This window comes from Podarcis filfolensis (assembly GCF_964270895.1).
Source record: "Podarcis filfolensis genome assembly, chromosome: 2".
NCBI lineage: Eukaryota > Metazoa > Chordata > Lepidosauria > Squamata > Lacertidae > Podarcis > Podarcis filfolensis.
In genome coordinates this window covers 121063910-121090446 of record NC_139605.1, presented here as the reverse complement: position 1 = coordinate 121090446, position 26537 = coordinate 121063910, and the positions used below count along the sequence as shown (strand labels likewise).

Sequence of the window (26537 nt, the reverse complement as noted above, 5' to 3'; positions counted from 1 at the left end):
ATCAAGTGTCTTACCAAGTTTATTTACATTTGAACAATAGCTTCATTCTTAACAAAGGAAAGTTTATAGAGTTTTCAAGTATACAGAGAGAAACTTTAACAAGAAAACTCCTGGACTCCAGTTAAATCAATTGGAGACTGAAAGCAGGGAGGACTATAAAAATTAATAATGAATAGCAAATAAACATAGATTTTGGAAATTGTGTCAGGCTTCAAATAACGTTTCTCAAAGTTGGCTTAAGAATAACTGGAATTTGTTAAAGCAGAGCCCGGTGTAGCATTTTAAAGGCTAACATACATACTGCAGCACAAGCTTTTGTGAAAGAAAAACCACTTCCAGCTGATGCATGAAGTGTTATTCTTAGTTGGCAGGGGTGTGTGAGAGTTGGGGTGTTTGGGGGAAAACCACACAGGAACAAATAGAATAGTGGGGGAGAGAATGCTATTACCTAGATAGACATGTGACATTACTAAATGGAGCACTTAGGAAAAAGAAATCAGTTCAACAGAGGGAAATCAGAGTGGACATGACCCTCACACAACTGATGAAACAAGATGAATGGTGTATGTGAAAATATAAAGGAGAATTACTTTCAGTTATTAGGTAGCCACTCCCAGGCTCTACTGAGCTCAAGTTCCAGAGAGTGCCGAATCTGCAAATGAATGCCAACTGGCAGCTCCTATTCTGGAGACTCCCTTTCAAATCTTGCTTAAGTATGGCAACTTTCTAGTTTGATTCAGGGAGACTGACACTCCTCCATTGTTTTCTGAGTGTTACAATTCTTAATGTCTTAACCCTCTTGACTGGAGTCAGTACATTTTAGTCAATGCAAATGGCAAGAGTGTATTGCTGGCAAATGATGACAACTCTCGCATTAGGAAATGTGCAGGTGAAAAAGCTCTTGATGGTATGACTGCTGTTGAGTCACATTATAGAGTCCCTTGACTAGATATGGGGTAGACGGTAGACACATGCATTTGTACAGCTGTGCAGAAGGCCAACTGTTGCTCAGAAGCTAAAGCTTCAGCTTGGAGTGGCCTATGTGTATTGATAGATGCTAAAGAAAAAGGAGATTTCTCCCTGCCAGATTTGAGATTATATTACGAGGCATTCTGCCTATGCTGGTTGGAGGAGTGGTTGTTATTAAAGAATTCACATATTTTAGACTTAGAAGGACGTTAAATCTTGCTCTGCGTAGGTGGGGGTTGTAAAGGAGGCCATCACTTTAAAATTACTGAAGCAAAGGGAAGTTGGACTTCAAAGAGTACCTTCCCCCGTATGAACTAACCAAATCAGCTGAGACCAACTTCTTCATTGGTCATATACAATCCAGGAAGGCATTTTTGGTGGCAACTCCTAGAAATTATGGTTTAAGGAGAAGACAGTCACACTTTGTTAACAACCAAACCACTCCTGAAATAAAGCTACCGAAAGTTTGCATCATGAGCTTTGTCAATGACACAGAAATGTGGCTTATGGCATTTGGATGCAAGTTTAATTTGAATGAAAGACACAAAAGCTATCTTTCTTCCCCAGTGCTTGCAGAGACTGGATATTATCTGTCTTGACTCTTGCTAAAATTCCAGGAGATCTCAATTCCAAAGCTGTACTAGTGTCTAAATTTAGCAAGGTAATGGAAACATTTGGAAGGAAAGTAATTCATTTTAATATCTGCACTTTTATGTTGCCAGGCAGCTAATTTCTGGGTGATCTTAAAGCACTGAGCCAGAAAGAGAAGAAAGCAACTGGGACGTAAGCACACAGTAGATTATAAACTAGTATCACTGATAATTATTCTAATTATGATACAGTGGTACCTCAGGTTACATATGCTTCAGGTTACATACGCTTCAGGTTACAGACTCCGCTAACCCAGAAATAGTGCTTCAGGTTAAGAACTTTGCTTCAGGATAAGAAAAGAAATTGTGGTCCGGCGGCGCGGCGGCAGCAGGAGGCCCCATTAGCTAAAGTGGTGCTTCAGATTAAGAACAGTTTCAGGTTAAGAACGGACCTCTGGAACGAATTAAGTACTTAATCCAAGGTACCACTGTACTCCTATCTCGAATGGGGCTATGGTTAAAAGAGGAGTTTGGGATCAAGATTTAGAAGTTATGTGCCACCATTGCAAAAGAAAATCAAAACAATGAAAGCGCAGGCACTGCCTGGCAAAAAAAATAATACTGCATCCTCAGAATCCCAACTCTTTTTATACTTGTTAACAACAACACTTAACATTTTTATAGCACTTTCAAATACATTGGGGAGGGGTTGACCTAACAAGCCTCATCAGCACAAGTCCTTCAAAAGTACTTCCACTTGTACAACAAAGCTTTCCCCCCTCTCCCATCCGGTATGCCCCCCCCGTTAAGTTATTTGCCATCAGTCAACAGATATAATGAGGTGTATTTCCAACCCAAAAAAGGGGGGGCGTGGGAAAGGCTAATGCTCTGCCTTTTGACTTGCCTGACACGTCTAGCAGGGATAGTCAATGTGATGCTCTCCAGACGTTGTTGGACTGTAACTCCCATAATCCCTGACCACTGGCCATGTTGGATGGGCTGATGGGAGCTGCAATCCTCAATGTCAAGAAAGCACCACATTCTCTTTCCACATAGACAAAGAATAGTGTGGTGGCATTAGAACAGAATGTGAGCAAGAAGCAGCACGTGAAGAAAGACAACAGGCATGCAGTTTGACACTTATTGTACTGTTTGGGGACAACTGTGACTTCTTGCATGTAAGAGGTAAATTCCTTTTGTATTGTGCCTATCAGGCTGTGAACTATGAGCAGGACTGTCTTATAATTTTAATATCTCTACAGTACTTTGGAAACTTTGGCTGCTTTATAAGTGAGAAATGATAACAACAACATGAACTCCACATGGTTTATGCAGAGCCCCAACCACAAAGTCAAGAACTCTTGTTGATATACCAGCTTTATTTCTTTTTCTCCCTTTGTTCATACAATCAAGTATAAATGAAGCTCAAATGAATTACCATATACAGTGGTACCTCGGGTTAAGTACTTAATTCGTACCGGAGGTCCGTACTTAACCTGAAACTGTTTTTAACCTGAAGCACCACTTTAGCTAATGGGGCCTCCAGCTGCTGCCGCACCGCCGGAGCACGATTTTGTGCTCATCCTGAAGCAAAGTTCCTAACCTGAAGCACTATTTCTGGGTTAGCGGAGTCTGTAACCTGAAGTGTATGTAACCCGAGGTACCACTGTATACTTGAGTATAAGCCGACGTTTCCAGCACATTTTTTATGCTAAAAAAGCCCCCCTCGGCTTATACTCGAGTGAGGGTCCCACTTACCCAGGGGTCAGCAAACTTTTCCAAGGGGGCTTGGCTGGTGTGAGGGGGCGCGCCAGCGCCGGCACCTTTTAGGGAGACCCTAGGATTATACTCAAGTATAAGCCGACCCGAATATAAGCCAAGGCACCTAATTTTACCACAAAAAACTGGGAAAACGTATTGACTCGAGTATAAGCTTAGGGTGGAAAATGCCCACCGCTGCCACTCATACGAGTAAGCTGCTGCTTTCCCCCCAAATCCTAGTAAAGGTAAAGGGACCCCTGACCATTAGGTCCAGTCATGGCTGACTCTGGGGTTGCGGTGCTCATCTCGCTTTATTGGCAGAGGGAGCTGGCATATAGCTTCCGGGTCATGTGGCCAACATGACTAAGCCGCTTCTGGGGAACCAGAGCAGCACACGGAAACACTGTTTACCTTCCCACCACAGTGGTACCTATTTATCTACTTGCACTTTGACATGCTTTCGAACTGCTGGGTTGGCAGGAGTCCCCAAATCCTACTTAACCTTAAAACTGCAACCTATAGCGGAGACTTACTGTGGCTACAATCCCTTTTGGGTTTGAATCTTCATGCTGATCTTATGCCTGTAGCATCCTACTTGCTCATTAGACACCTTTGTTGTTTTTTCTTCCCCACCTGCGCTTTTGGGAGCAAGTACATTGGTGATAGGCTCCGTGCAGTACATCCGTGAACAAGTAGCTGCTCTTGTGTCAACTCAACCTCTTCTCCAACAGCACTATATAGCCTGGCAACATTTACTCTGCGCGCAACAGATCAGACGGGGCATAACCGGGAGAGAGGATATTTGAGTGTGTGTTTTAAGGAGAGCCAAACTACAGACACGCAGTCGTGTTATTGGAGGCCCAAGAGGGGCCTCGGCTGCCTGATGCAGCCCCCTGGTCAGTGGTCGCGGGACTTTCTCTTGCCGCCTGATAGGGGGTGGCTACCCATCCGTAGCCACGGCGCCCGGTTCACTGGCCAAAGCCCTCGCCTCTTCTCCCCCTGCCCGCCCTCTCGGCTCCTCCTCTCTCCTCCAACCAGCTGTGACCGCCGCATGTCTCATTCATCCGCAGTGCCAGAGAGCAACATTCGCTGTGCGGCTCATTTGCGGAAGCTGCTGGAAGATGTCGAGCTGAACTACAACACAGAGGAGGAGGGAAGGGGCTCCCGCTGGCGGCTGCGCCATGTCCCTGCCTCCTACCTGCTGCCACCCCCCGACTCCAGCTCCGGAATGCGCAGCAGCCAACCCTGGGGTCTCCCAAAAAGGCACCGTGCCTCCCCTCGCGCCAGCCAAGCCCCCTCGGAAAGATTGGAAAAGTTTGCTGGCCCCTGGTTAAGTGGGACCCTCACTCGAGTATAAAGCGAGGGGGGCTTTTTCAGCATTAAAAATGTGCTGAAAAAGTCGGCTTATACTTGAGTATATACGGTATATACAGTATGTTTTTAAATAAGAACTAATTAATTTTCCCCCATGGCTAAATTCTTCTCATTTGAGTGTTAACCATTTTAGGAAAAAAGATAAGCATATTGCACTCAACTTGCATTATCAATTGCAGCATGTAATTGGCTGTGTTCATGAAAACAACATGAATAATATGTTAAATTATGAATGAAAAATATATTTCAAATTAGTTGCAGACCTTCAGAGCTCAAGTCAGATTTTCAATGTGAACACGGTATCTTTACAACAAATGTAACTAAAAATGAATGAAGGAGGATTTGGTATTCCAAATCTGGAGTTATATCACCATGCTTTCTTATTGTCAAGTATAAAATACTGGAAGCCCACAATTGGTGTTAATTTTCTGTTCAGGGGAACTTTAGAATATACACATATAGCATATTTGGCTTGATGGACTCTGGAAGCAATTAGAATCTTTCAGTTAGAAAGATATGCAATATAATGTTTAATAAAAATAGATTTGACTCCTTTTCCCATGCTAAATTGACCTTGACATTTGGAATGCATTTATACAAAATATAGTGGGTTAAAAATAAACATATATGTATTTGGAAAACAATAATACGTTAGGTAAGTATATATGGAATGAAATTGTTAACTTTTATAATGATATAGTAAAACTTCTATTTTATGTTGTTCAATTAAACGGTTCTCTTTTTTAAGACAGATTTCCACTGAAGCCCTTGGTACTGAACCAATTCATTCACCTCTCCACAGGTGCTGATGAAAAGAACCAGTTAGATGTGTCCTGCCATTGCTACAAATAGCTGCAACTCTTTGAGAACTAGTTTTCTGTGTGCTGCTGCTGCTCTCTCTGTGCGTGCCTCTCTGTGTGTTTAACTCTTTCCCGTCCAAGTTACTTGCTTCCTTGCTCCCGTGATCAAGCGCTCGTGTGTGTACGAGTGCGTGATGCTTGGAGTCCCTTGTTTGCTGTCTGTGGCACTATGATGCTGCAAGTGGGAGGAAACTCCCTGCCCCCCAACCCACAACACAAGCAGTGGCGGCCTACGAGACCTTGCGGTGGTGACAGGAGCTGGTGGAGTAGCAGCGGCCGCCTGTGGGGCCTTGTGGCAGCGATGGGGAGGTGGTGGCAGTAGCGGCAGCAGCCTTCAAGGCCTCAAGGTGGCAACAGCAGCCTGTGAGGCCTCGCAGCAGCAACAGAAGCTGTCAGTGGTGGTCACCTGCAAGGCCTTGCAGTGGCACAAGCAGCAGCACCCTGTGAAGCCTGGCGGCGGTGGCACAACAGGAGATGAACTTGGCTAAGCTAGGTGAACCACAGCTCCAATCAGATCTAGCAGCTTATGTCTATAGTTCAAATTTCAATTTGCATCCCTTTAATTTCTAAACCAATTAGAGGCACCTTGCAAATTCCAATCTATTCCCATCACTTTTAATAGGCAGCAATAGGCCTTTCCATTTACAAATGGACAGCCCAAACTACTCTTTCACAGCTGCAAGTACCAATAAAAATCGCTAAACCTACACATAATGATTTGCCTCAAGGCTATAGCCTAGCCTCAAATTAAAAATAGCCTTCCCTTACGAAGTTTCAGCATGTCAAATACTAGCAAAGTGAGGAGTTATGATTTGGACAAGTTATCCAAAGTCTTGCTTCACATCCTTCTTCAAGCTGGATAAAAAGCAGGCACAGCCAGGGAGAAATTCCTCATCCTAGTCTTCTCCACCACCAGTAAAATAACTAGTATCATAATTCCTTTATACAAATCTGCAGTCTGGCCATATCTGCAATGTTATGTATAATCCCAGTCACTCAAAAAGGTATTAAAGGTAAAGGGACCCCTGACCATTAGGTCCAGTCGTGACTAACTCTGGGGTTGCGGTGCTCATCTCACTTTATTGGCTGAGGGAGCCGCCGTACAGCTTCCGGGTCATGTGGCCAGCATGACTAAGCCACTTCTGGCGAACCAGAGCAGTGCACGGAAACGCCGTTTACCTTCCCGCCGGAGTGGTACCTATTTATCTACTTGCACTTTGACGTGCTTTCGAACTGCTAGGGTATTATGAAGCTGTAAAAGGTAGAGAACAGTGCGATCAGAGCTTTGGAGCACCTTCCCTACAAGGAAAGGCTAAAGTGTTTGAATTTGGGGGGGGGTGTGGAAGGAGTCAAGTATGGGGTGAAGATAAGACAGAGGTTTACAGAATTATGCATTGATTGGAGAAAGTGGATGGGGAGATTTCCTCCCCTCATAATACTCAAACTCTGGGTCAGCTAATGACAGGCAGTAAATTCAGGACAGAGACACACAAAAGCACTTCATGCAATAAGAATGTCCTGCCACATAACTTCTTTTACTTTAAACCATATTTTTTTAAAAATGAAAAGAAAAACAGTTCCACATTTCCACAAAAGGTAACATAAATTAAGCATTTCTTAAATTACACTTCTGCTCTATGGTTCTCAAATACCTGTCATTTTAAGGATTTGGGGTTGTTTTTTAAATTGGCGTTACTTATGTTTTAAGGGGGGGAGTGATTTCAAATATTTATGTTGTTACATCATGATCTTTAGTTTAGAGCAGTCACGTCCAATAGGTAGATCACTGGATGTCTGTGGTAGATCACTGGCTCCCCCCAAAGAAGCTCAAGATGTTTGGCTCCCCTAAAAAAAGCTCAGCAACTTTGACGTGAACCCCAAGGAAACGAGCCCCTTTCTCCTCCTCAAAAAAGCTCAACAACTTTGATCTGAACCCCTCAAAAGGGGGGTAGATCACTGCCAGTCTTCAACTCTGAGTAGATCGCAGTCTCTTGGAAGCTGGCCACCCCTGGTTTAGAGAAACCAATTCTAGTTCTGAAATTCGATTTCTAACAAGCCAATGCTGGTATCCCGTTGGCCCTATTTTAATCTTTTACCAAGGATACATCAGCTTGTACTGTGCCTCCTTCAAATGAAGCAAGCTTCTTTTCTGCTGCTCCAGAGGGTAGGGCCCGAACCAATGGATTCAAGTTACAAGAAAGGAGATTCCGACTAAACATATACTGGCCTATTCCTACTGCTTTTTCTTAATGGCGACTGCTCCTGCCTATACTGCACAGAAAAGCAACTTAGTTCCAGAAATTCATTCCAACTGTGCAAATAACATGTAATGGATAGAATTCTACAGGATGGGGTATTAGTGTGTGAAAACTGTCCAGATCCAGTGATCCCCAGATAGTGGATATGTCAGGTGCAATCCTGGTGCCCAGGCATCTTCAGTTGGTCAGAAGTGATCAAAAGCCAAATGCAAAATGCACCTGGCTAATTTCTAACACTGGGGCTCCCCACTGGAAGTTTTCAAGCAGCGGTTGGATGGCCATCTGTCAGGGATACTTTAGTTGAGATTCCTGAATTACAACAGGTTGGACTAGATGACCTTTGGAATCTCTTCCAACGTTATGATTTTATTATTTTAATTCCATGCTCTCCAAGCTGTCCTGGCATTTCTCTACATTAAAACCAGCTATATGCATTATGATATGCATATAATTGACAGTTTTCTTTCACATCTGATTTTCTGATCCAAAAGCTCTTCAAATTTCATTAGCTTCTCAATTCTTAAAATTTCCTTTGCTGTTTGAATGAGAAAATGCTGTGTTTGTAAAAACCAATAAAACTAGTATCACTATAAGCCATTCATTTTCATCATGATCTGCTCAAGCTTGAATTCCATTACCATTTTAACAATAAATGCATGCTTCAATATGTACTAGTCCATACCCAGGTTAAAGAACTTAAAGGCTCCAACCCAGCTTTGCATCTCTATTAGCATAGAGGCAACTCCAGCAAATCCAGTAAGGCCCAGAAGATCATTATAATGGGATTAAGCATTCACACTGCATATGTAGTACAGAAGCCTGCATCTATGCACACACCTTCCCTTATAGATCAGGTTGATTTTAATGGTAACCATACCTTGGTTCAAAATAAAGTAGCTACAAAGGTGGTTCTCCATCTTCATAAATTTTTCAAAACAGCTACCTCATCATGGTTGCCTTTCATATATGCCCAAGTAGAAATACTTTCACTTGAATTGTTGAGCAGACATTGAATCATCTTAACTCTGGATATTCCCTTATCTAATATTTAGGAAAGTTTTATTTAAAGGATTTCTCAGATTCAGTGTGTTTCCCATTTTAAGTCTGCTGTTGCTTCACAGTTTTCATATTTTAATAATTCAAGTTAAACAAGTCATACTGCTGCTAAAATTACCCCCCAAAAAGCATAGAACAGGATATTAATTAATATCAAAGCTATAAGTCTCTGGAAATTTAAGATTTTTTTTATTTCTAATTACCGGTAAGATATAGCCATTCCATCCCGCCAACCGCATACGCATTCATATTGTGGCACATCCAAAATGGAAACAGGAAGCACATTAGACATCAAGTCTTCCTTGCTTCTCTGCAGCCCTTGCCACCAACAATATTCAGCTCCTCTGATCTTTGAGCTAAGAAGGCAATCAGAGTTGGTCCTAAGCATGGTAAGCAAAGAGGAAATACAGAGCAAAACTCAATAATTTAACTTCGCTCCGACCTCCCGGCTTCCAGGGCACCTTGACAATGCCAACAAGTTTGATCCCCATAAGGGACAGCTGCATGTTCCTGCATTGCAGGCAGTTGGACTAGATGGTCCTCAGGGTCCCTTCCAACTCTGATTCTATGAGACATCTAGGAGTTTTTGACCACATGTACCCTAAAAAGGCATCTACATCTTTCCCAATAGAGACTCTTACCTATTCAGAACTCCCACTCTCTCAGTTTAAGCAGTTTGGATGACCGCATGTTTTACTTTACAAATACTGTAAACAGAAATGCCCAAATGCCCCTACACTAAATCAAGTTTTCCCTGGTTTTCACCCCATTTGAATTTCTAAAAGCAGTAGAGTACAAGCCAAACCCTCTTAACACCTTCAACAAAACAACATCTTCTGAAGGGGCAGATGTCCAGCACAGAAGCTGCCTTGTCACAACTAGTAGTATCCAATAAATGAGCAATTGAATAAGCCTGAGACAGTCTCATCCTTGCTTCTACAGAGCCTTTGGCCTAATAAGGGGAGGAATTTCTATTTCCATAGAAATATGCCAAACTAACTGGGGGATAAATGGCTTTAACAAAATAAAGCTTCAAGTCCAGCAGCTGATAAGCTACTGATTCTGTAAAAAGAGACTTCATGGAAAAATTTCGCTAATTGAAGAACTACCAATTTGAGCTTTAAAAGTAGGGTGAAGGTCAGCAGCTGCCAATGTTATGCAGAGCACAAAGGTAAAAGGAGATATCTTCATTATTCTAAATGATGACTGACTTTTCAATGCTGAATTCCACAATGGTTTCTACCCTACAAGAACTGATCAACTGTCAAAGGTCAAAAGACTCCATTGATATTTGTCACTGGTGGAATTCCTTTCCACAAAGCAGTGGATATAGACAGAGTCTAAAATTAACTCTGCTGCCAGCTGTGTTTTCTTTTGTAGGCATGCACATGTGTTCATCTGTTCCATTTTAGCAAGCAGGATAACCACTAAACTGTAAACCGACGGAGGTGGGAAATTCTTGTGCATATATTGTACATCCAAGATTAGAGAAGGCAAGCAACACCACAGAATCATTATCAACGCTGCAGTATATCAAGGTGTTGTTGTTTTTATCTAAGGGGAAACAATTCTATTCAGTTATTGTCTCTGCTGTCCATTATGATAGTAGCGAGCAATTGTAAAAACTGTCTGAATATTTTCAGTTCATCTGATGTAGTACGTAAAGCAACTTCCAGAACTCAACGAAATTTTGTGCTCAATGCAAAGTCCAAGAAATGGAACAAAACTAGACACCTTTTTAAAAAAGGATATACATCTTCTCACAAACTGGAAGTCTGACTTTTACTGACTTTCATAACAGGCATGAGAAAAAATGTTGGAATTCCTAGTCACCAACACCGTGGGAAGATATCCAACTAAGTCATACTCTAAGTAGACCCATACTCAGAGTATGACTAGTGTTTTTAGGAGCCAGCCCTGCCAAAATCTGAAATACTGCAACTGATAACACATACTGGAAGGAAAAGATGTGGGCATGTCCTGTCAAGGACTCTTTCTGGCGAGAAATTATTGCTTGTATTAACTTTGCTTTGGAAAAATCATTGATATTTGCAGATGTTCATACACTCTTAAATCATATTCCTGGAATGTAGGACCCAACAGATGGACAAGGAAAGTGGACCCTACAAGCCCTTAAAGTGTTAGAAACTCAGACATACAAGCTGATCATCAAATGGCAACGTAAACCTAGGTCACAGTTGCCACAACAGGCTGTCTAGGCGCCATCCCCCCCCCCCCATAGAGTTTATTGTTCCTATTTATTTTTCATTGTTTATTGGCAGACCACAAGCTTACTGTGATCCAGCAGCTAAAGCTATTCTAGGTTGCATCAACAGAAGTATAGTGTCCAGATCAAGGGAAGTAATAGTACCACTCTATTCTGCCTTAGTCAGACCACACCTGGAATACTGTGTCCACTTCTGGGTGCCACAATTTAAGAAGGATGTTGACAAGCTGGAATAAGTGCAGAGGAGGGCAACAAAGAGGATCAAGGGTCTGGAAACAAAGCCTTACAAGGAGCGCTTGAAGGAGCCAATGATGTTTAGCCTGAAAAAAGAGGAGACTGAGAGGAGAGATAATAGCCATCTTCAAATATCTAAAGGGCTATCACATGGAATATGGAGCAGGTTTGTTTTCTCCTGCTCTGGGGGGTAGGACTTGAACCAATGGCTTCAAGTTACAAGAAAGGAGATTCCGACTAAATATCAGGAAAAACTTTCTGACATTAAGAGCTGTTCAACAGTGGAACAGTCTCCCTCGGGAGGTGGTGGACTCTCCTTCCTTGGAGGTTTTTAAGCAGAGCTTGGGTGGCCATCTGTCATGGATGCTTTAGCTGAGATTCCTGCATTGCAGGGGGTTGGACTAGATGACCCTTGGGTCCCTTCCAGCTCTACGATTCTACAATTATTATTATTAATTTCATTTCTATACCACTTTATATTTTAAAGAAAAAAATCTCAAAGCCGTTTACAACACATTAAAACATCAAATAAAGCAATCCAGATTAAAACACAATCAAGCTTCGCATGGCATGAACTATGTAATGTAAATCTGAAATTTACGGCCTGTCCGGCATTGAAGGAGAATATATGGAAAATGATATATAGGTGGCATCTTACGCCGGTAAAACTGGCAAAGATGTACAAAATGAAAAACAAGAAATGTTGGAAATGTGGAGAGGCGGAGGGAGACCTCTACCACATTTGGTGGACCTATGGTAAAGTGAAGAGCTTCTGGGAATTAATTTATAATGAACTTAAAAAAGTTTTTAAGTACACTTTTCCAAAAAACCCGACAGGGAAGGAAATTAAAAAGAAAGATAAAAATCTTTTTCTGTATGCCACGACGGCAGCAAGAACTATGCTGGCCCAGAATTGGAAAACAGATGTAATACCTACTACATGGAATGGCAGGTTAAAATGATGAATTATGCAGAACTGGCCAGATTATCAGTAAAAATACAAGACCAGGATGAACAGAAGTTTTATGAAAGTTGGAGTAAATATTTGGTGTATATAAGAGACAATTGTAAAACCTTAAAGACACTGGCAGGGTTAGATTAACTCTAACAGCATAGGGTAAAGCAGATAAACAAACAGAATACGTGATGTAAGAAAATATATGATACCTACCGAAGGGGTGGAGGGAAGTATGAAGCTCGGCAGAATCAAAGATATATTTGGGATTTATTTGTATAATGAACATATGTTTAATGAAAATCAATAAAAAATTATTGGTAAAAAAAACCACACACAATCAAGCTTCAAGGGAAGTATTTCAGATCCTTCTCTAAGTGACATTTTGCTTTCCCCTTATTTATTTGCCTACTAAATTCATATAGCTGTTCCATAGCAGAAGTACTCTAGGAAGCCAGGGTGTTGTTGTGGTTAAGAGTGTTGGACTATGACCTGGAAGGCCAGGGTTCAAATCCCCCCTCAGTCATGAAGCTCACTGGGTGACCTTGGGCCAGTCACAGTCTCTGAACCTACCTCACATGGTCGTTGTAGGGATTAACTGAGGAGGGAGGTGAACCATGTACTCCTTGGAGGAAAAGGTGGGATATAAATGCAATAAATAAGCTCTTCTCCTTACCTGCTGAAGAAAGCTGAAGGGGCCAGCCAGATGGAGATGTCATTCACCAAGCTGGCATCCAGATATCTCCATGTGGTCACAATTGGACCTGTGCAAAATGCGCCTGGCTAATTTCTAACACTGTCTTATGGTTGCAAAGAGACTTACACCACAAGGCTGGAAGAAAAACACCATCTCAGTGCTCTGAAAATTTCACCACCTTTTCTACATTTGAGTGTACAGTTTATAATCATCAATTTCATTTTGATACATATTTGGGCATATAGGTTGCCTACATTAATTTATGAGTCCAAGTCAAGGTGGATGGAGTATTTTAACTATTAATGTCAGCGAATTGAGTTGCTTCTTTGTTATACTGTATCTGCAAATGAAAAAACAAAACAAAAACCTAGATGCAAGCCCTAAACCTTACTGAATTTTTTAAACAACTTCTTAGATGATAGCTACTTGTTTCTAGATGCTTGGACTTTTTTCAAAGTTGCTCCACAACCCAGGCTGTTCCCACAAATGCCCCCTATCTGGAGTATGAATGGGCAAGGAGCTTAATGTACAGAAAAGGATAAGTAAAATGATCTCAAGTTTAAGGGAGAGGAGAGACAACTAAATTTGAACACATGGACAAGTATAGGCTCCTGCTCTCCAGAGTTCTAGTCTGGGACACACATGCACCTACCTTCTGTCAACAGGTGAAGATTTTGTGTGAGTGTGTGTGTGTGTGTGTGTGTGTGTGTGAGAGAGAGAGAGAGAGAGAGAGAGAGAGAGAGAGAGAGAGATGCCTTTCCAGGGTACTGACTGAATTCAACCACCCTAGCAGAGACAAAGGACTGCCATCACATTGTACCAACCCAAGGGGAAGGGCCACAGCTCAGCAGGGAAAAATCAGCTTTACATGCCAAAGGTCCCAGCTTCGATCCCTAGCATCTCCAGTTAGGGTTGGGAATGCCCCCTGTCTGAAACACCGGAGGGCTACTGTTAGTCAGGGCAAAAAATATTAAGCTAGAAGGACCAATGGTATGTCACAGTAAAAGCAGCCATCAGCAGAATGAGAACACAATGTTGGGAACCTCTCTTGAAGTGCAATCCTATATCCATCTACTCAGAAATAAGTCCCATTTTCATGAGGTCCACTCTCAGGCAAGTGGCTTGGAATGAAACATAAATGGCCAGTCTGCTTTGAATTTATCTCTTTCTGGGATAAAAGTCTAGGCAATGAGAATCAATCCCATGCCACTGTAAAACATGGAAACAAGCCTTCATGACTAACTGCCCTCTCCCTTGGTAAGATGGCAAGGTCAGAAATAGAACCCAGTGTCATCAGAAATTCTTAGAGAGGTCACTGTATTTTCACTCCTACAGATTTTGCTCAGTTCCCTCCCTTGAAGAGCTCACAGTTTCTATCTTTAGATGCTTACATGGCCCCAATACATCTGTATCCTAGTACGTAGTCTTAAACGTATCCGTCCCCAGAAATATCCTGCCCAGGCAAGGAAACAATATGGATGGAAGCCTAAGGTTTTCCAAGGTTAGCAGCCCAGATTCTGACATGCAGCACAAACTCGGGCACATTTATTCAACATATCCCACTGAATTCAATTGTACTTATTCTCTAATAAGTGTGTCTAGAATTGTAGCCTTGAGCACATTTACTTAGAAGCACTGTTGCCTTTAAGAGAATTTACTTCCAAGGAGGTACTTTTGGGTTCACAGCAGGAGTGGTCTTCCCCAAGGAGTATACATCAAAGCCAGATAACAAATTAGACCTTCTACGTACAAAAGTTGAGCAACTGAACAGGTTTCCCTTTTTGCAGAGAAAATAAACACTTTATTTCAAATATACCACAAGTGTTCCTGCCAAAAAGTAATGTTGCTGCATAATCCACCCACTGCAGCAAAAGTTGCTTACTTGGACTACCTAGGACTGGTGAATGGCTGCTATCTATCTTTAAAAGAAACTGACAGAGGGCATCTTGTCTCCATTCAGCCACTACCACTCTGAAACACCCATTATTCTGCCCCCAACACCCTCTGAAGAAAGTATCAGGAGGCACATCACACTCAGGTCAAGACATGAAAGGTCATTTATTTACAAGGGAATAAAATGTTAGAATATTTTCCAATATTGTTGTTGTTATTAATTTAATTTATATACCGCCCTATACCCAGAGGTCTGATGTCAACATTAGTCAACAGTCCACAAATGCTGACTACTTTGCACATCTTCAGTGTGCCAAACTAATGCCTTCACTGACTTTGGTTTTAAGACATAAGGCTACCACAGCCCCACTGAACCACAATATTACTTATCTGGAGCACCAGGGGGTCACTGATATTGATGCATCAGAATACTTCGTTTAGTAATGTTTTCTTTTGAAATGTTTGAGATTCTTTTTGGGTTTTTTGTTAAGTTTGCTGCATTAACTGTGAGATCTGTAGCAAACCTCCTTCGTAATATTTTATTTTGAAATCTTTAAGACAATATTTTAGTTTCCTGTAAATTACCATATGTTCCTTTAAATGTATACTTTATATTTGCCTTTCTTTAGTAATGCTTTATTTTGATTGTTTTATTTGATGTTTAGGTTGTAAACTGCTTTGGATTCCCCCACCTTAAAAATATAAAGTGGTATAGAAATGAAATGAATAATAATAGGCCTCACCCTTCTGCCTCCTTGAGAGCTCTACCTTCCAGTCCCTCTCTGAACAAAAGCAGTGGCAACCAAAGAGAGAGAGAAACCAGGGGAGTGATGAGGGAGGCAAGCAAGCATGAAGGCTCAAACATGGAGTGTGGAGACTAGGGTAGCCTAGCTTCCTCCAGAAAGTCATTCTAACCTCTGTACTTCAAGGTCAAGCCTCCAAGCTCATACATGGAGCATCAGCTTTCTAGTTTTGTAGTAGGGTGCAAGGAAGCGATCTCTGTGGCATGGAATTTGCAAGGTGGCACTCATTGGCTCCATTTGAGCTCAAGGACCTGTGGCAAAGGATCAACTGAAAGTCAGGTTTCTACAATGAGCTCAAATTTGCAAAGGCTGCTGGGCATTCTTAGCAGTTATCTTAGTTTAAGTTGGATTTGCTGGAACCGCAGTTCAGAAGAAGAAGAAGAAGAGTTTGGATTTGATATCCCGCCTTTCACTCCCTTTAAGGAGTCTCAAAGCGGCTAACATTCTCCTTTCCCTTCCTCCCCCACAACAAACACTCTGTGAGGCGAGTGGGGCTGAGAGACTTCAAAGAAGTGTGACTGGCCCAAGGTCACCCAGCAGCTGCATGTGGAGGAGCGGAGACGCGAACCCGGTTCCCCAGAGACTACCGCTCTTAACCACTACACCACACTGGCTCTTCAGTAACTTGGCATGGCCTTTACTAGGGTAGGATATACAAAAGTTGATGACAGAAAAGTAGTCAGGAGAAAGAGAAGAAGAGCAAGCAAAGAGGGGTGCCTAGTCCACCTTTGACATTATGTCCACCTGCTGACAGTCCCTGACCATCTGATAGAATGAGGCCCTCAGCACTAACAACAACAGGTCCCCTCTGTTGCTGTGGATCAAAAGTCTCTCTTCCTTAAAGAACGAAGATGATCCTTGGAGTGACTTCACAAGAACAAAAAAATTAAGAAGATGCCGAATAAGTTGTAGCAGAAGAGACATGTTGTAGAACATCACACCCAAACCACAGGGGCCACTATTTAAACTTGCAAAGCAAAATAAATAAATAAAGGGGCACATCATGCATACTTAACTGGGAGAACCTACTGCATAAGAGTACTCAACAGATTGGCAAGACCAAGTAAAGGATTGTCTGTTATTCCCTCGAAGGCATGATAGTGATATGAACCCATTTCCAGATATCATCACAAACACACACCAGGAACTTCTCTTGCATTTCTCAAGCCCTCTGTGTAAAACTCTTACTGAAGCTGGGAAGGATTTTTGTTGGGGGGGGGTAGATTTTAAGAAGATAAATAGTCTTGCAAAAGTGTTTCGCCACGTTTTTATTGCTGTTTTACTTCAGGAAGATATGACCTGCAAGTTTAAGCTGCTGGCTACCCTGAATGTTCCTCAGAGAGAAAGATAACGCAGAAAGATATGGGCTGCAAGTTAATGAAAGGATCCCCCCCCCTGGACTCCCCTGAATGTTCCTCAAGTCACCCCAGGGTGCCATAGAATACCGGTTGAAAACCAATGCTTTAACTCATTTACAGGTAGACTTGTTTCCAAAAGCTGCTCAGACTTGGATTTTGGCAAAATCACAGTGGGAGGAGTTCCAGAATTGAGAGGCTGTCACTGAGAACATCTCCCTGTCCTTGCTTTTTGAACCCATCACACAGCTGGTATCATTCTCAGAACTTTACAACATCATGCTGCTACCAAATCTCCTGACATTAGCAGCAGATGAAAATGCTTTTTACACCTCCGCTGCTGGATATTTAGGAGCCACAGGCAACCAAGAGATAAGGTGATCCAGCCTACAAATGTGCAAAAAGCAGAGCCTCTGTAAAACCACCAAATCTACCAGTGTGAGAATCTCAGAGCATGGCTGGGATAAAGGAATATGCCTCAGCTCTTGCAACTGCCATGGCCACAGCTTGATCTGCCCCACTTGACCGAGAAATGAAGATCTGAAGCGCCACCCTGAAGGAGGGCACAAGAGTCTCTGCTAAGATTCTCTCGACAGCTGCGTTCTCTGAACACGAGGCGGGAGCGAAGAGGGAGACCAAGCGGAGAAAATAGTTTCCGACGGCATACACCACTGTCCGTCATTCTCTGCTTCAACACAGACTCCAAATACTCTTAACCCCATTCATTGTTCGGATTCGGACCTGTTGCACAGGTGGAGCAGGAAATCTAACCTCCAGTATCTCCTACATCCGGGACAACGAAGTCTTCCCCTACGCAGAGCACTAACCGTGGAAGGGGCTTTAAACAAAACAAACAAGGAACATCTAAACCAGCGGCACCTCCACCCGCCTTTGCCACCCCCAAAATCGCCCGAACCCCCAAACTACAACTCGCAGTGCCAAAAGCGGAAAGACAAATGGGGGGATTCCAATCCCAGCCCCACTTTGGACGAGATCGCGCTTACCTTGGGGGGAGAAGGGGGAGAGAGGAGGGGAACCTGTGCCCCCCTCCCCTCGCTGCCGTGTCCGGGCGGTGCTGCTGTGGTCGCCGCCTGCCTTCCTCCTCCTCCTCCTCCTCGGGGCGGGGAAGGGAGCCCAAGGACCCGCTGTGCTCCCCGCTTCCTCTGACGTGAGAGACGGAGCGGAGGTAGAGGAGGCAAAGAGAAAGTGGAGGGGGGGAGAGAGAGAGAGGCAGCGGGAGGAGGCCCTTCGGAGCAACAAGTGCAGGGGAGGGAAAGACCGCGGGGGGGGGGCTGGGGCTGGAGGTGGGATGGAGGGAGGCGCTGGGGGTCGGAGGGAAGAGGGAAATGGCCTCAGCCGCCCCGGCGGGCCCGTCCAAAGCTTGGCCCAGAGGCGGGGGTCAAGGCCCGGCAGGCCCAGCGAGCGAGCGAGCAAGGCAGGCGGGCGGGGGGGGGCCTGGCGCGGCGCCTGTGGTGGAACCTGGCCGAGGGGGCTCGTGAGGACAGGTAAGGCCGCCGCCGGTGTGGAGAGGGGAGAAAAGAGGGGCAAAAGAAGAAGAAGAGGGAGGGAGGGAGGGAGGGGGGAAGAACAGCACCTTTCTCCAAAAACAATATTTAAAAAAGGAGGAAGAGGAGGAGGAGGAGGAAGGGGGGAGGAAGAAAGGGGGGGAGAAAAAAAAAGAAACAGAAAAAGGGAAAGAAGCGCCGGCCCCTCCCCCTGGCCGCGCGCGCGCGCGCGTGTGTGTCTGTGCATGTGCGTGCGCCCGCCGCTTGCGTCACTCGCCTCGGTACGTGAGGCCGTAACCCTGCGCGCGTCACGACGACGACGCCGCTGCCACCGACGCGCCTAGGTCACGGTTGCCTTGGCAACCGCGACGCGCGCGCGAGACCCTCGGCCGCTTGGCTGGCCTTGGAGAGGGAGGGGGGCGCTGCCGGGTCCCCCGCGGGGCTGCAGGGATAGCGGCCCGGAAAAGTGGCCGGTGCGGAGGCTGTGGATGTGGGAGGGAGCAGCCAGACCCAACAAATGCCAGTTAGCGTGAGAAAGCATGAAGTCGGCAGAGCTGTATTGCTGCCAGGCAGGTAGAGAGGGCTCCGCGTGGCGTCATTTTCCTTCCTCCCCTGGAGAACAAGGAGCATATAGTACTAACTACAGTATAGTACCGTTGGCTAGTTATTACTTTTTACAAATGTTAATATCTATTAATTTTATGTACAGATTTTGAGAAAATCTACCCTGTATGGTTTTTTACTACAGTGGTACCTCGGGTTACATACGCTTCAGGTTACAGACGCTTCAGGTTACAGCCTCCGCTAACCCAGAAATAGGACCTCGGGTTAAGAACTTTGCTTCAGGATGAGAACAGAAATTGTGCTCCAGCGGCGTGGCAGCAGCAGGAGGCCCCATTAGCTAAAGTGGTGCTTCAGGTGAAGAACAGTTTCAGGTTAAGAACGGATCTCCAGAACAAATTAAGTACTTAACCTGAGGCACCACTGTAATGCCATTGTTCTGTCCCGCAGAGCAAGAGGAGGGCTCCCAGGATTCAGGATACTCAGGTTCCCAAAGAAAACTATCCACACTACCAGGTTGATCAGGGTGTAGTAGTTTAAAGGAAAAGCAAACTCACAACAAAAGGTCTGAAGGCTCCCTCCTTGCCCCTGCTTCCAGCACATTGTGGGACAGACTCCACAGCAAGGAAATGGCTTGTCTGCAACCAGGCTCTGGAGCAAATGCTTTCTATACAGTAGAGCAGCCCACAGGTAGCCATGATCTCCACCACACCCAAGGTTCCCCACAGGCAGCTGATATTGCTCCAGTTAGACCTGGAACATAGTATCACACACCCATGGATGGTGGTAACTGCCTTCCTTGAGCAGGTCAATTAGCCTGCTTCCCAAGTGTGTTACACGAAAGCTTAGCGCTACAGCTGCCACCAGTTGTGAGGTTATCTTGAGTACTCAGCTAGTGCTAGCAAAGCTCCTGGAACAACTCACCTATGGTTCAACACAGCCATTGCTGTGAACCAATGCATGTTTATGAAGTAAGTAAACCTTGTTTTCAACTTACTTAACAAGTTGTTACCTGATTCCTTCTTAATGGGGGTGAGAAGGAGGAAGCCAGCTTACTTCATAACTGGACTTGCTCAAAACAAGGTTTTACATCCTACTTCCTATGCTTTTAATTCTGCTGCCCTTTAGGCTGGCAAATCCTCTGCATGATTACTTGGGAGAAAGTCCTCATTACACACAGAGAATATCCCATTAGTTGGATAGATATACATAAGGCGCTTTTCATTTCAAGGTGAACAGGTGTGCAGAATGGTGGAAATGTGGTTGGAGTTACACTAGGTCATTCCTCACCCTGCCTGCATATTTAGGGTTTTCAACACAAAGCCTCTTCAAAATATCTTTATTTATGTTGAAATAATTTGTTTCAGAATATGCCCAAATGCCTCACCTTCTGCTGTAGATGTTACCACACCAGAGAATTTATTATGGCAGAAGCTTTTATGAACAAGAATCTGCTTTGTCAGATGCATGAAGTGTTATCTGAAGTTACCTGAGGTAAAAGGAAAAGCAGAAAGTTCTGCAAAAGTCTAAACCTATGCAAAGGTCTAACAGCAGCCACTAACAATGTAGCATTGCATCCTGGCATTGGTAAGCTAAGTAATGCATGTAGTGGAATTGTAAAAATAGACATACACCCATTTTCTCAATTCAAGCCACAAGTGATAAAAGAGAGATTATAGTTAAGCAGTCCAAGTGCTGTCAGTCAGCCATTATCAATGGTGAGTGCTGGAAGGAAAAGGAACGATGGGGTTGAGGTGGGAGAAGGGTCTTTGTTTTTTTTTAAAAAAAAATATTTATTGAAATTTTACAGACAAAAGAGAATTACAGAATAAGAAAAGAAAAAGAAAAAGAAAAAAGATACAAAAATGCAAAGAAAAATACAAAATACATGAAGAAATAAAAAACAATTAAAAAACAAATCAATCTTTTCGTATCTTATATTTCAATTACTTGTTTCCTGACCTCCTCACACCTCCCTTTTTTGTATTCCAATTCACATAGTTAATTCAGCAAATCCTTTCCCTCTTTGTATTTATCTTAATTCTATATCTTAACATGTTATAACTTTATATTTTCATCTAATTATCAGTCCATTTTTACATATTCTTTTTAACCTTATTGCTAAAGCCACTTCATTTCAATCCAACATCATTTTAGCATTCATTAATTTTACAATGTTTCTGCAAATAGTCTTTAAACTTCTTCCAATCTTCTTCCACCAACTCTTCTCCCTGGTCTCGGATTCTGCCAGTCATTTCCGCCAATTCCATATAGTCTATCACTTTCATCTGCCATTCTTCCAAGGTGGGTAGATCTTGTGTCTTCCAATACTTTGCGATGAGAATTCTTGCTGCTGTTGTTGCATACATAAAGAAAGTTCTGTCCTTCTTTGGCACCAATTGGCCCACCATGCCCAGGAGAAAGGCCTCTGGTTTCTTCAGGAAGGTATATTTAAATACCTTTTTCATTTCATTATAGATCATCTCCCAGAAAGCCTTAATCCTTGGGCACGTCCACCAAAGGTGAAAGAATGTACCTTCATTTTCTTTACATTTCCACACTTATTATCAGGCAAATGATATATTTTTGCAAGCTTGACTGGTGTCATGTACCACCTATATATCATTTTCATAATATTCTCTCTTAAGGCATTACATGCCGTAAATTTCATACCGGTGGTCCACAACTGTTCCCAGTCAGCAAACATAATGTTATGACCAATATCTTGTGCCCATTTAATCATTGCAGATTTAACCGTTTCATCCTGTGTGTTCCATTTTAACAGCAAGTTATACATTCTTGAAAGTATCTTAGTTTTGGGATCTAACAGTTCTGTTTCCAATTTTGATTTTTCCACCTGGAAGCCAATTTTTTTGTCCAAATTATAGGCCTCTCTTATTTGATAATAATGAAGCCAGTCTCGCACTTTATCTTTTAATTTCTCAAAACTCTGCAATTTCAATTTCTCTCCTTCTTGTTCCAATATTCCCCAATATTTCGGCCATTTGGCCTCCATATTGAGCTTTTTCTGAGCCTTCGCTTCCATTGGTGACAACCACCTTGGGGTTTTATTTTCCAATAAGTCTTTGTATCTTATCCAGACATTGAACAATGCTTTCCTGACAATATGGTTTTTAAATGCTTTATGTGCTTTAACCTTGTCGTACCACAAATATGCATGCCACCCAAAAACATTATTAAAACCTTCCAAATCCAAAATGTCTGTGTTCTCAAGAAGCAGCCAGTCTTTCAACCAGCAGAATGCTGCTGATTCATAGTAAAGTTTAAGGTCTGGCAGGGCAAATCCACCTCTTTCCTTTGCATCAGTTAATGTTTTAAATTTTATTCTGGGCTTCTTGCCCTGCCAGACAAATCTAGAAGAAGGGACTTTGAAGGGGAACTCCCAATGGTTAAGAGATGAGTCTACATGGAATCTACACCAAGCCAGGGTTCCTTTGTCAAGGGTGTCACCCAGAGAATTCACATAGTCCCTGAAACTAGCTCCACCCATCTATTGGTCACACTGCAGCATGTGCAAGGAAGATTGGGCTTTTAGGTATTAGACCACATTTATTTAGACATGTGCTTCCTGCTAGGCACCATGTTGCATATCCATCAAAACTGCTTCAAAGCAGTTTGATCTTCCAAGCTTCAAGCATAAAAAAGTGTGCCAAACAGTGCCATAGTCCAAAATGTGGCACATCACCAGTACACAAGTTTTGACCTTCAATACACTACCAATATCAACACATTATGCACCTTTCATTGCTAATGCTAATTTGTATTGCATTATTTCACCCTTTCCAAACACCAAAAAGCAGGATGTTCCAGGTCATTTTGCATTATCATTCTCCTTGGGAGGGCAAAGACTAACATCATTTTTGAAATATCAGTTTGTTTACAAATACACAAATCAAGCTGCAGCAAACTCATTGGCCACATTTGAGTTACCCTTAACCTGCAGGCAGACCTTCCATGTGAGTCACAGGCCCCCTCCCCATTGCTCAGCTGATCGGTGGTGGAAACAGCTGAACAACATACTGATAGCCAAGCCCCTCAACAGTTTTCAACAGTTTCCAGCAGAAATCAGCTCTGCGATGAAGGGAGGTGCATGATAGGATTGTTGTTTCATAGGCAGTGGTTAGTGCTAAAGCAGCATCAAATCCAAAAGAGAGTCAGCCCTGAAGCACCAAGCTCCAAAAATATAGCATTTATTTCTCTCTCTGTGTGTGGCCAAATTTAAAATGGCTCTATTTATATATGTGTATATATAGCCCTTCCATAGCTCGAGCCCAAACTTTTCTAAAACCACCAAACAGTATGAAAAACCCCACACCAAACTCATTCAAAGGACAAATTACACAGTAGTTAAGTCAATGGAATGAAAACTACTCAGAGCAATAATGCAGTTATATCCATCCAAGACTGAAAAAATGCCTGGGTAAAATGAACCTGGTGGCACTGAACTATGTCTAAGTATGAGGCCAATCCAAGTTCCCTAAGAATGGAGCTCAAAATAGCAGGTGCCACCACTGAGCAGATGCTGCTGCACACCCCTTGAGATTCTGCTTGTGAAGGATAGGAGCATTTACGGGCATGGTGAGGTACACATGGGAGAAAGCCCTCCCTCCTGTCTTTTGGCCCATATCTGACACTCAGGGTGAGCAAAGCAAGTTCACAGCCTCCACCTTGCCTGTGTGTGACCTGACGATCCAAAGGACCAAGATGATATTTATTATTAGTGGCCCAGCCATACCAAAAGTGAAAGGAGGCATTGAACAATAAGAAAGCACCACTCATATTAATCATTTTTAGAAGGATTGGTCATTCCCCCACCCCACCTCAAATAGGGTCCTAACAAACAAAAGGGCAAACATAAGACTTGCTAAGTGTGGGTACCTTATGATGAGAAGAGTCCTGGACTTTCTTCTGGAGCAATAAGGGACTTGCAAAAACCCCCTCAGTGAATGCTATATGGTTTGGCGGGTTCTGAGTGTATGTTGAACCTAAACGTCCTATGGAAATGCAGTGAGTCATCTCACACTGGGTTCCTAGTTAACCAGACTCTGTCCAAAGTATTCTTGTCAGCACCCTCAGAAACAAGAATGCCTTCATCACTGAGGGCTCTACAAAAATCGTATTGCCCCCCCTCCCCGCCCACCTCTGGTATCTTCAGCAATAAAATGTCATCTGTACTGTTATATTTATTCAGAAGAACACATAACAAATATAAACAAACAAGGGTTGTCGGCTACAAGATACAAAACTGAGCTTAGTTAGAACACACAAAAGGATCATCACAAGAAAAGTCATGGGCAGTAATGCAGAAAAACACAAATCTAATTTAGTCTGATAAAAGCCCATTGTGTACATCCCTTCAGATCTGCAAGGAGAATTGTGAGCCACAGGAAATCCAAGTTCTTCCAGATGAGAATGAATAATGCCTCTTGTGGTTTCATCTCAAGCCACCCTACAGTGCTGTGTAAGTTTGTCAGAGCCAGATACCCCATATTGTCATACCATCTACCAAGAGAGCAGTCTTCTGTTCTTTCCCAGTTAAGTGCTACTTCCATACACATGGCCACATGTTCGGAGATCATATGTGTCAGGGAATCAGGAGCAGGAGCACTGGGGAGAGAGGATTGGGAGAGCGAAGGGGAAGAATCCGAGGGCAGCGTAGGGGAGTATGACAGTGGCCCGAGAGATTCCATGAGCTTCTCCAGCGAATCAGAAGATTCCCAGAAGGGGGCGCCGATGGTCAGGGCAAGGGGGGTCCCAGGGGGGACGCACCAGAAACAAGGAGCCAGAGGGGAACCCCAAAGCAGCAGTGGAGGATCAGGACCAGTTTCCCCACCAGAGCGTAGTGGGGGGGAGGAGTCACATGTGTCAGGAGCAGTGTCTCCTCCAGAGAGGGAGTCAGGGCTGACCACGCCTCCAACGGAGGGGAGGTCAGTTGCAGCTAGCCCCCCCCCGATGGGGGAAGCAGTGACAGCAGCAGTGGAACGGTCAGGAGGAAAGTTGCTGGCTGGGCGCGCGCGCCAAGTTCAAATGTGCAGGCGGGCGGAACAGCAGGAGACCCGGATGGGGAACCAGCTCCTAAAGCCCGCCGGAGGGAGGGAGAAGGCTCAGGGGAATCAGCGGGAGAAGAGGCTAGAAAGGGCGGAACCCCGGCGGGCAGGCGGACCCAGAGGAGGAAGGAGCAGCGGAGAAGGTGGAGCAAGGCTAGACTCTTAAATTGGTGTAAAGGGGGAGGAGACTCAGACGAAGCATCAGTGGTCTGACACTTTAGACGTGGGGCTGCGCGCTGCGGCTCTGGAAGTGAAACTGAACTTCAATAAAGGCTTTTATACTTAACAACGAAGCAGCGTTGGTCCTTTGTGAGCTGGGACCTAGGGTAGCCCTGACAGTATGCTCCGTCTCTCATAAAAACCTCGCAGCGTGAGTTGGTGCAGCGAGGGGCAAGACTTGGTGTTTTGCGAGCTCACGAAGATAGGCAAAGATGACAACAGAGAGCCAGGTGAAAGAACTGCAAGAAGCAGTCACGACGCTTTACGCGGAAGTAGCAGCATCCAGGAAAAGAGAAGAAGAAGCAGTAGCGCTCTGCCGGGATCTGCAAGCCAGGTGGGACCGTTGGGGGAAAGAGGGGCTGCCAGGACCCAAACCGGAGGGAGTTGGCCTCGGGAAGAGGGGGGGCAGCCTGGTGGCGCACTTTGATGGGAACCTGCAGCAATACCCTAACTTCAGAGCTGACGTGGTTTACGCGCTCAATTTGCTTCGGAAAGACTTTAGAGATGAGGAAGAGAAGGTGGGCTTCATAATCACTCATTTGCATGGGGAAGCAAAAGCGTGGCTGCGGAATTTGTGGCGCGAAAAAGACCCCGCCCTCAAAGATTCCGATGCATTTATCAAAGCTATGGACGCTTGCTTTAAATCTACGGTAGATGTAGATATTGCTCGGAGGGAAATGCATGGACTACAGCAAGGGAAAGCGACGGTGAGGCAGTATCACTCGCGCTTTTTTGCCTTACTGAACGTGCTGGGCTGGGAGAAGGACTCCATTGCTGTCAGAGACCTGTTCTGGGAGGGGCTAAGTGGAGAGGTGAAAGATGAACTGGCAAGAGGAGAAAGACCCCAAAATACCCAAGAAGTTGCCCAAAGAGCGTTGGCAATTGGTGTGCGCCTGGAAGGACGTAAGGGAAGCACCCCAGCCAGGACAACCCCTTTCTTTCCCAGAGAGGCGGGGCGGGCGCTGTCCATGCCTCCTTTGGGAAGGGGAGAAGAGCCGATGGAGATTGGTGGTGCAAGGGCTCAGACTGCCAGCAGAGCCCAAACACCGGGAGCAGTCAAGGGGAAGGCTCCTAGAGGGACCAGGAAGTGTTACATCTGCGACAGTGCACAGCACATGGCCAAAGAGTGTCCCCAGAGGCTCCAGAAGCACA

General features: G+C 44.1%; 1 protein-coding gene across 8 annotated transcripts in view; it reads right to left on the bottom strand.

Annotated features, from left to right (window-relative positions):
* Positions 1-18810, bottom strand: part of R3HDM2 (R3H domain containing 2) — a 140334-nt gene extending 121524 nt beyond the window's left edge. For 7 of the 8 annotated variants that reach the window (XM_083599735.1, XM_083599739.1, XM_083599742.1 and 4 more), the window contains exon 1: positions 18037-18769. The gene's annotated coding sequence lies outside the window, so the exon portion shown is untranslated. Of the gene's footprint in view, positions 1-18036 lie in introns of all 8 variants that reach the window. The other variant, XM_083599737.1, reaches the window with a different exon arrangement.
* Positions 18811-26537: the final 7727 nt, after the last annotated feature.